The 12755-nt window shown below is 40.5% G+C and overlaps 1 protein-coding gene across 4 annotated transcripts in view; it reads left to right on the top strand.

The window, feature by feature from the left end:
* Nucleotides 1-12755, top strand: part of LOC117766407 (alpha-1,6-mannosylglycoprotein 6-beta-N-acetylglucosaminyltransferase B-like) — a 111693-nt gene that overhangs the window by 60796 nt on the left and 38142 nt on the right. The window lies entirely within an intron of this gene.

Below are 12755 nucleotides of genomic sequence, written 5' to 3'. Positions count from 1 at the left end.
TGCCTAATCCTGCTAAATTTCAAAGAAATTCAGACAAAATCTGATATATTCAGTTAAAGAAACATGTTTGCCTCGAATAGTTTGTGTTTTATTGATTCGCAGGACCAAGGCTACAAGTGTGCTACCTTTCTAACATCACCCTGTGTTATTTACAGCCCCTGATGACAGCTTTGTCAACAAACCCGTGACCATTTACAATCCTCCCATAATGGGACGATTGTGCTCTTGTGCTCCCACAGATTCTGTTTCAGAATGTGTAAGAGAGCATTGTGATCTAATTTCACTTCATCCCCACTTACTGCAGAGATTAGGCAGGAGGCCCCGAGGTCCCGTTGATATATTTGTCGCCATATTGATCCCATATTGATGCACTCCACAGCATCTGTCAGTGTGACTGCGTTGGTGTGTCTTTTCATCTCCTGCGTCAGCACGCTTACATGTTTCTGCTGACGGATACAGCTGTAGAGCCAACACACACACACACACACACACACACACACACACACACACACACACACACACACACACACACACACACACACATACTGAGGGGGGTGGATGGATGTAAATCTGTCCTGTTGGGAAAGATCCCTCAGGCTTGTTCTGTCCAGGCTACGCAATATCTACTTCATGGCTTAGACTGAATAAATCACACAGGCCGTCAGGCTGAAGATGGATGGCTAATGTTGAACAGCAGAATTATGAATAGGTATGAGTGCGAGGGAATTGTACGGTAGATAGGCAACATCTTTGTTCAGTCTTGATTGTGCCAATAGTCTTTGTCTTTCTGCCATCACTGATCACTGCGATGACACCACCATAGCGTATAGATCAATATAATGATGTCTGCAGAGACCCCGCACTGCACGCGGCATTTTACGACGACCATTTCCTGAGACAACTCTCACAAATCATAGCAGCAGTATTGTATTGACTCGCAGCCTCTGGCAGTCATTTTGTAGACATATAACACGTCTGCAGGGACCAGGAGAGAGCGGGAAAATCTAGAGGAATTTTATACTTAAAGAATGAGTTTAGAGATGGCAGGGACTCGCACAAAGGCTCGAGTTCATCTGTCAGATTTTAAATGGATGGCAGGATCATTTTCAGTGCGTGCTTGTCACCGTAGTATCTTGGGGCCCACATTTTAAAACCGGTCTCTCTCACAAACCCCGGCTGTGATGTTTTCTCCGGCGACTGTGCAGCAAAATCTAACGTACAATCATGAAGAATAATTTTTCTTCCCCTCACCAACATGGAATGGCTTTGGAGGGGAAAATGGCCTTTAGCTTTGGATTACTTGGTGAAACAGTGCAATCTTTCTTCAAACTGCATTTGAATCATGACTCAGTCCTTTTAAAAACACTTGTGTGCCAAATAGCACAACAGCTTTGCCTCCTGATGTCATTCTTTCCACATGGTTTGCTGCGGGAAAGTGGAACAAAGACGGTTTATGCAGTGTGTCCAATCATTTCTGTTGATGCGTCACTTATATTCTTCTCACGCATTTAATTTATTTTCGTCGCTATTTATTATTTATTATTATCAATAAGACAAAAAAGGCTTGAACTAAGTTTTCCTGTTACAAAGATTTTCTAACCCTTAACCTAACAAAAATGATGTGGGCTTTATTATTAATGATATAAAAAAAATGTATAGCTAGGGTTAGGCTTACATTTCACACTAGACCTGATGTTATAAATGTTATAAATGTAGCATGAAGTCCTAGAAAGGATCCATTCAGTTAAACCATCAATGGTAAAATGGGCAAACATATGCCACTTACAGGTAGATACTTTCTTTTTAGTGCTATCATGCTACATAGTTTCATCCACATTTGATGGTAATGATAAAAATAATAATAATAATAATAATTATTATTATTATTTTATTGTGCTACTGCTCTAGTAACAATCAAAGCCACATTTGTTCAAGGTCAAAGGTCAAGGTTATTGTGACGTCACACCTATCATTACACTTCACTACACATGAGTCTGGACAGACAGGGATATAAAGTGTAACTTTACTGGTTGGCTGAGGCTTGACACTGCACGGTGGTAATTGTAGTTTATTGAGACTTCTCAAGCAAAGAGATCAACATGCTTTCCAAAGGTGAGAAGTTTGAAAACATAACCAGCATTATAGGACAAAAAGAGAAAAATTATCAATAAAAGAAAAAAAAGGTGATATACGAGGCATGAAAGCAAAACAAGCACAAATGCTTTCCAAGTGGGAGAACATTGAAAACACGATCAACAGAACTCACAATGAAAGAAAATAAAAGATAAAAAACGTTATAAAAATAAGAAGAAAGCCCAAAGCCACAGATCTCTGATAGCTGTTAAGAAAAGCCCTTCAATAAAAGTAAGTTTTGAGACAAGTTGGAAAGGCAGCAACAGAGTCAACACTTTGAATGTCTCACAATTATTTCACACAAAGTGTCCCTCCAATCATCACATTGTAGCTGCTGATGCTGATGTATTGTGCATTGAGGTCAAGGTATTGTCCTTCAGTGTGATGGAAGTAAAGAGGCGTACTGGCAGATTCCATTGAATTGATTCAAGTGAAAATATGTTAACATTCTTAAAACCTCCAGATAATTGCTGTGAAATACATCAATTATTTGTACTTTTACACTGATGCTTTTATTTGTTCATCAGGCTCCGTAGTTTCTTTCTCTTCTTACTTTCTCTTGTGAAATTGTTCTCAATCTTATCCAATTCTGTAGACATAATGTGATTCATCCTTTCTTCCCATCCTTAAGAATGTGCAACAAGACAAAGACAGAGGAGATATGAAATATGTTTTACCCTAAAGACAGACAGGTGGAGAGACGGATAAAACCAGGCAGCTTCACTTTCCTCAGGGCAACATGAGAACACAACTGAACAAGAAGTGCAGAGAGTCCATCCACCTCCGCAACTCCGCAACTCCTCCACAGTGGTGTGTGTGGGCGGAGGGGGTCATGTGTGTGGTGCAGACTGCAATACAGTGGCTTCATGGCCACAACTGAGAGTTGTGATTGGCTAAGGAGAGAGCCGAGGGTAGCTTTAATTGGCCACTGAGGGTCTGCTTCTTTGTGTATATAACATACACCTTGTATAGATTCCTGTCAGCTGTGGTCAGGTGGCTGGACACTATTCAGTAGAGAAGCATAAACAGAGCACACAGAGACTCATTAATGTTCTGTTCATAGACAACGGCTGAAAGTGATAATAGACGAGAGCATAAAGACTGAAACTGTAACTTGGGATGCAACATAATGAAGTATAAATCTAAATTATCTGAATTCTACTGTTGGTGATAAAAAGCTATTTATTCATAGAGATTTCATTTTTTGTGCATTTTCTAAATTAATGTGATGAATTGCTGTCTTGTGGTCTGCAGGACATACTGACAAAGGCAATCATACACTTATGTTCACCATTTTTCTGTGACAGTGTAGACATGTCTCACTCTCAGTGCTGTCACTGCGCAGGTGAAAACGTGTGTGGAGAAGCCGACTAGGAAGAAAAGGGGAGAACAGGAAAGTGCTGAGTTGGCATCTGTGGAGTTGGGGCCGGAGTCCTGTTATTCAAATATGCAAATAATGGCTCTATGCAGTGGATTCTTTTTTTGTGAAGGCTCATCTCTTTTTTCTAATTTAGGACTCATTCATTCCTTCATTTATTCACAAAGCGGAAATTCTACTCACACCACTTACTTGCCCACACACACACACGCACGCACGCACACGCACGCACACACACACACACACACACACACACACACACACACACACACACACACACCAGTTAATTCAATACGGATTTTTGCATCTCCCTGTCTTTGCTGAGTGTGCACTCCTCACAATGTGGGCTAACCGAGCGAGCTCGACGAGCTGAGTTCAGTGCCAATTAGATTGAAAAGGCATCTGAGATGTATTAGTGTGAGAGGGAGAACAGACAGAGCTGAGGGGGCCATACGTCACAGGCTGCAGGGTCCAGATGACTGAAAGCTGCACCAGTCATTGTGAAGGTGGATGAGCAGCAGCTTTTTTGTCCGATCCTGTCCCGACTGTAAGGAGACATACAGGAAATTAAACTGAACAGTGACAGACCCTGGCACAGGATAAAAAATACTGCAGTGTATGGACCGGAGCGCACACCGCAATCACCATGAGGTCTGAAGAAGTAGTTATCATACCGTAAATTGAACCTAGATCTAAAGATGCGACCTCTAAATGTGATAAAATTGCTGCTTTGCTGGAGAAACGTGTGTTGTTGGCCTTCATAAAAAACTATAAGTGCAGGTGTTTGGACATGCATCTTATAATCTCAGTGTATGTTACTTTATAACCAAAGGCAGTAAATGTGACATAATGCGTCAGTAAACAGATGTGATGTGTGAAAAGCAAAATTGGAAAGACAAATCAGAAACTGGACAAAATTACATCACAGTTTCTGTTAAAATAGTGTGAAATTAATCTGATTTATATCTAAACACTGTGTTTCTCCACATTTGTCTTTGTCCACTGAAGGATGCAAAAGTTAATCAAACAGTCCTGTGTCAATGCTGTTCATGTTGCCATTCATTTATTACAAGCCTGCGTTTTACTTCCTTTTATTTTAGTATATGACAAAAGGTGTTTATTGAAGTTTTTTCAATGATGTTTATATACCTTGGAGCCACTTTGTTTTCCAGTACTTTTTGCTATAAGCTATTTTCAAAAGTGACTTCTCGTGGTTTTTAAATGTTTGCTCCCTTCCTACACTCTCCCATTCCATCACTTCCTCAAACTCGAGGTGTCAAGTTTCACGGTCTCATCCCGACTGTAAAGGTAATGGGTCAGTTGCCATGGAGATCAGAATCTGGGCTATAGTTGATCACTAAAGAAATGAAATAAGAGTTATATGTTTACCTGCTGCAATAGTGTTGTCAATATAGTTTTCACAGTGCAGTCCGACCCATCAGTGCCGAGTACTGATGTGGTAATCATGTAGTTATAATCCTTAACACTCATGGGTCGGAACATCAACCTGTTCCAGACATTGCACTTGTAGGCTGTCAGGAAAAGTCTGTATTCGCCTGTGTACATTACCAGCCACATTTCCCTTATATCTCAGTTTTGCTTCCTCAGTGGTATGGCTCTCCCTTCTGTGCTGCCTCTTCCTTATATCAGTCAAACCACTGAACCATTCACATAATAAGCAAATCTCAAAGAGCATTAGTCTGTCTTTCCCAGAGTTAAATCCCTGCACTGCTTTAAGCTCTTTCTCACAGCAGTGGTAAGCGGGTGAATAGGCTTGTGTTTTATCTAGTGCAATGATTTCAGGTTTACTGTTGACACTGTAGCCTTTACACTGAACTGACACACTGTATCTAGGTTCTATGTTCTGTGCAGAGAGGTTTGGCTTTTATTCCATTTGGATATGCAGCAGTATCAGAAGCCTGTACTGCCTCTAGTGTCAAAGCAGGGCTACCTTTGGGCCTTTAGCCACATCAGTAGAGCGGCCCTGCTTATGTGTGGACTTAATCTACCTATTGGTCTGTATGACTTGTGTGAGAGAGAGTGTTTTACAGGAAGAGAAAGTCTCTGTATGCTCCTGTGAATCCATGTATGTGTGTGTATATACTACAGCGGCTGCAGCATCCTGTAAAGGAACTAATGCTAGTTTCCATCATAAGCTCATTGCTATAAATCTGAGGCTTTGGCCCAGAGATGGCTTGCATAACCCAAGAGATTTATGCAAAAAGAGCGTTCTACAGAGGTTACGTAACGCCCCATAAAATCGGATGTGTCTCTGGATGGGTCTTCAGATTCTCTCGGCGCCACACTTGTTTCTCCTCTATACTCTCCTCTCTGCCTTGTGGGAGCTGTAGTTTGACCATCGCTGCATCTCTTCACCTTCTTTTAATTTGTTTCTTCCTTCTCTTTTATGTTTTCTAACAGGGTCTCCAGGTAATTTCATCTGTTTCTCAATATCAGTGGACCAGATGACCTTGTTACATAACATGTGTCAAAGACTTTGAATTTAGAGATGTGGACTCTGCACAAGTTTGACTAAGAAAACATGTTTTTTCTGTCTGAAATTCTACAACTGCACCATGCAGATTAAGTGTGTGGATGTAACGGGTCGTTGTGATTTTTTAAAATTAATTTATAAGGTGTATTCTACTATTTTTCCACTGTTTTATTTCAGTTAAACATATATAATGTAATAGAGTTGCTAGGGGTCTCTCAATCATACAACAACAACAACAAAAAAAAACTAGTTTGATGATGTTGTAAAGCAGCGTGGGATCATGTTGTTATATAATAAAGTTGTATTCACGTTACGCAGAAAAATATAATGGTTGTGATCCATTACCCGGGTAACTGGCTAGCAGTGTATTATATAGGCGAGCAAAAACAAACATCCTGTTACCTTGAATAAAACTGGGATTTCTCTGGGTTTGAACATTGTTGGAAACATTTTTGAAAATGTAAGTAAGCAAGTCAACAAAATATATAACATAGGTGTAGTTGTTTTTTGACATTTCAATGTAGAATTGTTACATATCTCTAAGCCCATGAAAAGTCTCGCTCTATGTATCTCTGTGCTCAGGTATCTCTCTCTCGCAGTCTCCTTATGTCTCTTCTCAATCCATCACCCACAATCAACTTCACTCCCTCATCTTCCACCATCATTGAAGTGAAGCTTGTAGGGAGACTGGAGTCAGTGACCTCAGTTCACCTCCTGCTCTCCGACAGGCTGGCTTCAAGCCACCTGATTATACCTAACCCAAGCAGATAGCAGCGCACACACATACACACGAATCCTCTTTAAAACCCCAATCATGCCTCCCTTGCCTCTCCCACACAATTAGGCTGTTCTCACTTTCCTGACACAGCTGGTTTTCTCCTATAGTTTTCATAAGTTAAAGGCCTTTCTGTTCCTTCTGGCTTTGTTGTGTAAGTGAGGAGGGAAACAATTTGCAAAGCAGCTGACGAAACGTTATCATACACGTGGCCGTAAATGCAGCGGAGAAGCTTCTCCTATTAAAAATATCTAACCTTTGGGTTATGTAAGGAGTGTGTATCCGATCCCTTTATTCAAGAGAACGTGCTGAGGTGTGTGAAACTCTTTTAGGAGACTGGAGGGGTAGCTCCTTATTGTAGGCAAAACTGTAGCGCATTAACATTTATCAGCTCTGTGTGTGTTGGTACGTGGGAAGGAGTGTCAGCATGTCTCTTTGTTAAAAACTAGAGCGTGCAAATGAGTAGTATGCTCGGTTGGCATCATTTTCTCTGCTTAAAGTGTGTGAGATGGCAGAAACAAACTGAAAACAACCTCCCCTCCTCTCTTACCTTGTGTCTCCTCACCTTTTGTTTATTTCTATCTCTATTCATTCATCCGACTCCTTTCTTAATCTCTTTATTTTCTGTTACCCCCAAGCTTATTGTGCTTGTTATGAACTTCCCAGATTTTTACAGCATTTCATCACCCCTGACTCCGAACTCCTTACAGACACACACACACACACACACACACACACACACACACACACACACACACCAGAGTGCACACATTGTAATGATGTGCTGTTTCCTTTGTCTCAGATTTGAAGCACTGAGGGCGAAAAAACACTAGTGGCCCAGAGGGTGACTATCTTTTGTTATTGGTGTTGCTTTGACTCATATCTCTGCATGGCATTACCTCTAATTGGTCTGCATGACACAACTGGGTCTTGGAAACATAAATAGGACAAGCGGCTGCTTGTGCTTCTTTCGCTGATTTAGCACATTATACTGTATGTCTGTGTGTGCTGGTGCATTTAGTCTTGTATAATTGAGTTTTCACGGCCTTAAACATGACGGTAGTTTTATAACATAAGGAAGAGCTGGGTCATAGTTTGAAACAGGGTCTCTATATAAAGATGGACGACATGACACAACCCCAAAAGTCAAGTCAAAGATTCTCAATTTCCACCTGGTGGGTGGTTGTAGTATACGTAGGTCATACCCCCACCGGGGGGGTGTTGTTGGTAGATGGAACATGGACCAAACTAAAAAGTCAAAGTAAACATCAAACACATTTTTCTCAAGAATGGTTCCTGTCATTTTAGATAATTCCTATTACATTGGTATATGTCTAAGTGCTAATTTTACTCGTAAGTGTGGTTTTAATTAGTTAATTGATGATGATTGACAGCTGATTAAGGAGGACCATCGCAACAGTGGCTCCATCCCCTGATCACTACTGTGCAGACTTTGGCTCCGAATGCACAAGATGGCTACGTTCATATCTGGAACATTTTGCCATGATTTCTAGATTGTGGAAGGAAGCTGAGAGGAGTCGTCCATCTTTATATAGTATGATATTTTCACTTCCCACAACAGGAAGAAGCACGGGTGTAACACATAATATTAAGTCCTTTCTATTTAGCATAAAATCAGTTGTTAAAAAGATGTAAATTCATCCATCACATATGCAATCATTACTGCTCCCATGTTTAACTGTATCAGTGATACATCTGTGGCTGTACACTGGTCTGTCCCCTGTGATAATGGCACCTAGAGTTACTCTGAAATTAGCTGTCATTCCTCCTGTCACCTGAGACAGAAAGAAAAGTGGTTCAGGCAATTTCAACACACGGTCACACAGATGCCGCTAAACGTTTATCTGATCCCAGCTGGCTGTCACTGCTAACCTTTAATGGTCCTTTTTCACAGCAGCCATTTCGACATGCCATAGTAGGTAAACACAGGTCATACTCTTCACATTCATTCCATTTCTAATTCTGTTCAGGAATCTTAATCAGTGATAGTAGCAACCTGTTTGTTATTATTTCTTGTCAAATGGCGGCTGTGAAAAAAGGTGGATTTTTTGGGGACTGAACTTGTAAAGTGTGGCATTGTGGTAGGTTTCTAACATCTTGCTGGGTGTGTGCTAATCCTGATTTACAAGTACAAGTAGTCTATGGAAACAATGATTTGTGCAACCAACACTCATCTACTTGACTGCGTGTGTGCGTCTCAAATGTGTACTCAACGAATTATGGGAGCATTCACACCTGTACTTAAACCTGTCCACTTGTGATTGGATCACCGGAGGCAGATGTTGATACCAGGTCTGAACCGGGCCTAAGTATCATCAGTCATGTCTCGTTATCAGGTTACGGGACATGTGAAATGAGTACAAGCGTGAATGTGGTCTGACGAAAACAGAGTGGAGTCTATGTCTCTTCGGAGAAACTAGTCTCTTTGTAATTTTGGCCCATTAAATCGCTTTGTCTAGAGTGACTGAGAGAGAAGCGGAGGGTTTCCATCTTCTGTTGTCGGACTAGAAAAAGGAGCTCAGGGATGTCAGCCTCTACCAGCTGCAGGGTCCAAACTGTTGCCTCTGGGTGAACAAAGATAAAAAAAAGAAAAAAGAAACGCTTGATGGACAGGTACAGAAAGGGGATGTGTCTGAGATGAAGTGTGTGTGTGTGTGTGTGTTGCATGGGAGTGTGTGTGTTTCCTCATTCCAGATCCAGGCGCTGAGGGCTTTTCAATCTCCTCTTACTGTGCATGGGATGGAAGCAGGGGAGGAGAGTTCCAGCTCTGAATAGGCGTCAAGGCCCAGGGACATGATGAGCCAAGCTCCAGTAAAACCGACAATATCAGCCATTCATCATTCTCCTCTCCTTCACCGGGCTTTATTTTTTAGGAGGATGTGCCTGAGGCGGGCGGAGAAGGGAATAAAGAAAAGAACAGAGGAGAAGATGCATTAAATGTAATATCATGTAGAAACACATCTGGCTTTACACGACAGACACCATCATTATTCAATGTGATCTGTCTGTCTATCTGTTGGCCCCATTACAGCCTTGTCCCAATCTATAAACCAGGCTATTATTGGCTTGCAAAAAGTAAAAGAACTGGCAAAATTTACTGAGCAAGAGATAATGATATTAAACTATCTAAGAAGAGATAGGGTGAATTTGGGTAATCTTGGACATTTTAGGCAATTTTGACTTCCACAACCTATTCCAATATCGGGTGTACTGTATTAGATCGACATATTATACCTTTCTGGACCGAAAGAATGTAGATATTATTCTCAGAGGAGACATGACACAGCTTTTAGTGTTTTTGTGCCAAAAAAGAAAATACTGCCTGAATTTGATAATCTGGGAAACCTTGCTTTAAGCATGCCAAGCTCAATATTACCAAATTTTAAAAAGCATAATGAAAAAATGACCAAAAAAAAGCTTTATCACATAAAAAAAATTAAAAAATTCTATTCAATCAACAGCAACAATAACAGTAATTGGAAGTTTGATTATCAACAGAACCTTATGTGATTACCTTGCTTTTAACCTCTCACACAACATTATCGATGATCAAAAGTCTGATATATATATCAATATATTGCTTATGCATTGTGTTAGCAATGTGAGGAGGTATAAAACATAATTGTAGATTGAAGATTAGTAAAATGTTTTGCTGTTTAACAACTGTTTGTCATTCTTTGCCAATTAAGAAGAGTTTAAAACCACAACCTTCGTACATGAGCAAAAATCTGTCATATAAAAATAAAAATGTGACATTTATTGTAACAATCATCACTAATTTATAAGTTTTTATCTTTATATGATTTTGGCCCAGTAGATACTGTCTTATAGACAAGCAGATGCAGCTTAATGTAAATGTGGGTTGTTGTTTTTTGCATCAATGGAAACATGGTTGAAGATGGTGACAGCACTCTGGAGATTTTTCAGCCTAGTACTGTCTGTTGGTGTGCTGCGATATTTTTATTGCCATCTAGTTTTACAGGAGTTCTCCAACTTGTCTGCAAAACTTGCATAAATAAAATCGTGGCAACACAAGGCAAGATAATGTTTTAGCCCAATGCATGATGTGGGGACTTCAGAATGAAGGAAAATGAGAATGGTTATTCTGACTAATGGTTTTTCTCTACAACAATTTTCAGCACATTTATCAAAACCAAGATAATACTGATAACCATGGAAATTTTGCTCACTGCAACTCTGTTAATCTCTACAATGCAGATCGGTGTGTTGGATGGGTTGTGCTGCGACTGCATTCGCCTTATTTTGGATACTCTCCCATTAAATTTATCCAAAATGTACATGCCTATCTTATGAGGGAGTATTTCATATACAATATGGCACATTTGTTATACAGGCAAGTAAGATACCAATAAAAGTGGAGTAACTGACATCATAGATACTGTGGTTGAAGCTGAACGAATGAATTACATTCTGGGTTTAGGACAAATGGGTGGCTTGAAAGACCATGAACCACATAATGGTTCTTAATTGGTTCTCAGTGCAGTGTTGCATGACCACTACAGATAAATCAGTGTGCAGCACCTGCAGAGCAAGCACATAGTCATCACTTTAGATGTTTGGAAAGTATGCAGTCAAACATTAAAAGAACCAGTAGTCAGGATCAGTAGTTACATCACCGTAAAACTTTGAAGTTAGGCGGTCAAATCCAAGGGATAGTGTTCTCACATTCTGGCCTGCTTTTCACAAACTATCTTCTTTTGACTTCTATTAGTGATTCGCTATGAGCATTACAGCTTCGTGTTTGTACCCAGTCATTGTCAAGTCTTTGTTCTTTATCTGCCCATTAGAAGATTTAACTTTATCTGGGCGTCAGTAAGTTAAATGACAATTAAACCAGAGAAACCAATTTATCAACAGTCTGTGCCAAGCGCTGCTAAAAATGGGGTCAGAAAGCTCTTATTATCCACATTTTCCTGTAGCAAGTTGCTCGTTAGATATGTATCAGAGCCTTTGTTATCTCCACTGTCATTGAAAAGAGATGCGAGCCAAGTCGAGCATAATTGGGTTTGGTGTCTCCACCTCACAAGGCGTCTTTGGAGTTGTTAATAGTTAACGCGAGAACCCAAAACATTTGGCTCCATAACGCTGTCACCGTCTCCTCCACCTAATGGCTTAAAAAGCGACGTGCTGTCAAAGCCTGGCTCAAACTGATGTCAGTACACCTGACATCTCTGCGCCATCTCCGCGAGAAAATTGGGCCATCTTAGGGCAGTCAGCCTTGAAATTAGGTTGAGCAAAGAAAGGTGTTGGTTTCACTAATAAATAGATTGCCGTCTTTTCTTTGCCTTTCACGTTTTTTCCCCGTCTTTGTGTTACTGTAGCCTTTTCCTTTATGCATGATCTCTCTTAACCCTCTCACTCTATCTCGGGTTTGTGCAGAAAATTTCAGAGAATAACTGAACTCAAGAAAAGGCAGTTATAAAATGCACTGGCAGTTCTGTCTGTGGATGCCTACAGTATCAGTGCCTACAGACACTGCTCCAACAGCTCCTTCCACATTGTGTTGCTGCTCCATTTGTCTGATGGAGAGATTTTAGCAGATGTATGATGGTCTATGACATGTCCTCTACATTTTTTGTATTTTTTTGTGAAGGACAGATTCTGAGAATCTTTCCATCTTTGTTAGGTTAACGAAAGAGAGACCAGGAACAGTTGTGTAACCATCACAGCACAGCTCCACTAAGTCTGCTTACAGTGATCATTTGGGGTCTTTTCGCTCATGTTTGGATGGTGAAAAAGTTATGTTTTTACCAGCTCTGTTGGTAATTTACGTGTAAATGTCTGTGGATACCTTCCGACGAGGTGCATTCAGATACTGTCGGAAATGCTAACGTCCGCTAGCTTAGCCACCTCTGGTGGACTTTTAGACTTAAAACTTGGTTTAAATGACCTCGTTTCGAGTCGAATATGAATGTCGGGGCTTCCAGACACTT

The sequence above is a fragment of the Hippoglossus hippoglossus genome, chromosome 1, assembly GCF_009819705.1.
Source record: "Hippoglossus hippoglossus isolate fHipHip1 chromosome 1, fHipHip1.pri, whole genome shotgun sequence".
Lineage (NCBI taxonomy): Eukaryota > Metazoa > Chordata > Actinopteri > Pleuronectiformes > Pleuronectidae > Hippoglossus > Hippoglossus hippoglossus.
Note: the sequence above shows the minus strand (reverse complement) of the source record. Positions and strands in the feature narration are given on the sequence as shown.